This window comes from Callospermophilus lateralis, chromosome 3 (genome assembly GCF_048772815.1).
Source record: "Callospermophilus lateralis isolate mCalLat2 chromosome 3, mCalLat2.hap1, whole genome shotgun sequence".
Classification (NCBI taxonomy): Eukaryota; Metazoa; Chordata; class Mammalia; order Rodentia; family Sciuridae; genus Callospermophilus; species Callospermophilus lateralis.
This window is the reverse complement of record NC_135307.1, coordinates 185,970,606-185,973,010: the sequence shown is the minus strand read 5'-3', so window position 1 is coordinate 185,973,010 and position 2,405 is coordinate 185,970,606.

Below are 2,405 nucleotides of genomic sequence, written 5' to 3'. Positions count from 1 at the left end.
ACCTTTGTCCAGTTACAGACATGAAATGACATACATCTGAAGGAGACTATTGATACAGTTTTAGTTTGGAGAAGCACTGGTTTGCTCAAGAGCTCTCCTAAGTTAGCCTTAAATCTCTATACATTTAGGAAACAGTATTAATGATCAAAAATAGGCTGCATCAAAGCAAACAGATACAAACCAGGTCTTCAAATGGCAGTGTGGCTCTTTTATGTCAGATATAATGCATTAAGGGGAGCACTTATGGGTTATTTTGCCTGTAAACCAGAATAAGCTTTCATTTTACAAATGTTTATGAAATCATTAGACAAGCCTCACACATATTTAATTTCAGATGTATACATATCTCTAGTCAAATACACTTAGAGTATCAACTATATTGTAATAACCTAAAATAACTGGTTTATTTCACCAGTTACAAAGTAATTATTTAAAAGGCCTTAAAATAGATACAACCCCTAATTCCTTTAACACTTAGTTTCCCTTAGTAATAAATGTAACAGACACAACAAGTTATTTTGATAGATAAGAACAGATCAATGTTTTAGATTTTGTTCCCTATCAGCACATTAAAATTCTACCTTTAAAAAAAACCTTAAATAATTTTGACTGACTGCACTTATTAAAGCCAACTTAATTACACACACAAACTTTTTGAGATTTACCTTCCACGACCTTTCCATAACTTACCTGGACATTCTATAACTTGTTTATATCTTAGTTTTGTCCTCTCTTTCACCTTGAACTTTATCATAAGGATATTACTTTATCATACAAAATACTTTCTTATCCAGAAACATTTCTTTTTCCTTCCAGTTTTTTGTTCTGAAACATATTTCCACACTAATAACTTTCTTGTATCCCTTTTATTTGGTTTCAGACTCTTTCTTAAGTTCATATTCTAAAAGAATTGTCATGAAATTTCTGAATTTAGACAAATTTCTCCAATTTAGTAAGATGTAATAATTTGCTGTTTTTATAGGACTTTAATAAAAAGTTAGCCAAAACTTTTTTTATTCTTTGCGTGTGGAATTATACTTGTTAGAATTTTAACTCTTAGTAACCTTGCTTTTAGTTTAGACCTAGAAGCAAAGCAAACCTTGTTAGAGTCTGTAAACAAGTCAAGATGGCTCCTGGCATTTTGCCAGAGGGAGTGGTTTGTGAAGTAACGCCAGCGAGCCATTAAGTGTGGAGATTCCTTATTGGTTGACTGGGGTATCTAGTTTATGTTAATTAAGATAAGCTATGTGAAATGTATATCTATATATACCCCTCCGGTCCTACAATAAACAGCTCCCACTCCTGCTGTATCAATCTACACAAGTTATTCGTCACCCCCCAGTTATTTTGCTGCAGCCAGACTGCGGCAGATGATGGCCCATTACGGGGAGCCCGGGGACACTCGGGGTAAGTGACAAAAAAAAGCTGCCCATCCATAGATAGGACGGGAGCAAATCTGCTCCTCCCTAGGCAGATAGGGCGAGAGGAAAAATGGCCATTTTGAGAAAATGGAGAAGATTGATACAGTATGTTTGTGTCTTGTTTTGTCTCAGTGTATTGTATTGTCTTTGTGATGAAAATATGGAAGGGGTGAGAAGTAAATTACTAAGGGAAGGAGGCACCCCGTGGAACCAAGAGCAGTTAGGGCATGTGTTGATGGAAGCCCAGGAACTCTAGTCAGAAAGAAGAAAGTTCAGAGGAGGAAGGATTATCAGGAAAAAGGTTGCAGCAAAAGGCTATTACTGAATACTTTTCGTTACGGCGGGGGGGGGGGGGGGGGGGGTGCATGAATTGGTGCAGCGGCTGCCACACGCGTGAGCCGGTCATGGTGCAGCAAGGACTTTCCAAGGCGGCAGCCGGCTCCTCCCCGCCCCCCCGCCCGGGGAGCAGAACGCCACTGCGAGAGCCCAAATCCAGACCTGACCCGGAGGCACGGTCTCACAGGCTCTTGCTCCCTGTGCCCAGTGGCAGTTTGAGTCCGGAACACTCCCTGGACTCTCTCCAGGGCCATCTGGGGCTGCCCAGGATGCTGCAGGCAGAAGACAGGCCCATGTCCCTGAAGTTTGATCATTTTCAAGGCCAGTAACTACAATGGTTCTCCCACACCTGGAAGCTAATGAGTAATGAGCACTATTAAGGCTTATTTCAAATGTAAAAAACCTTGAGATAATGTACTAAATTGTTCAGAAGGTTGTTTTCTTAGTGCCTGCTGGAATACTACAGGATTTTCTTTAGCCATCTGGAGTTCCTGCCTTTGTCCCAGTGCCAGTGAAGGTGGCAAGAAGGTGGAAGAATTTCCAGTGTTGCTGAAAACTGGACGAAACTTCAGCTGAGAAACGGACGAGACTTCAGATCAAGCTAGCTGCCTGCAGAACTTACCTGGACTGTGATTTAAGCTAGCTGCC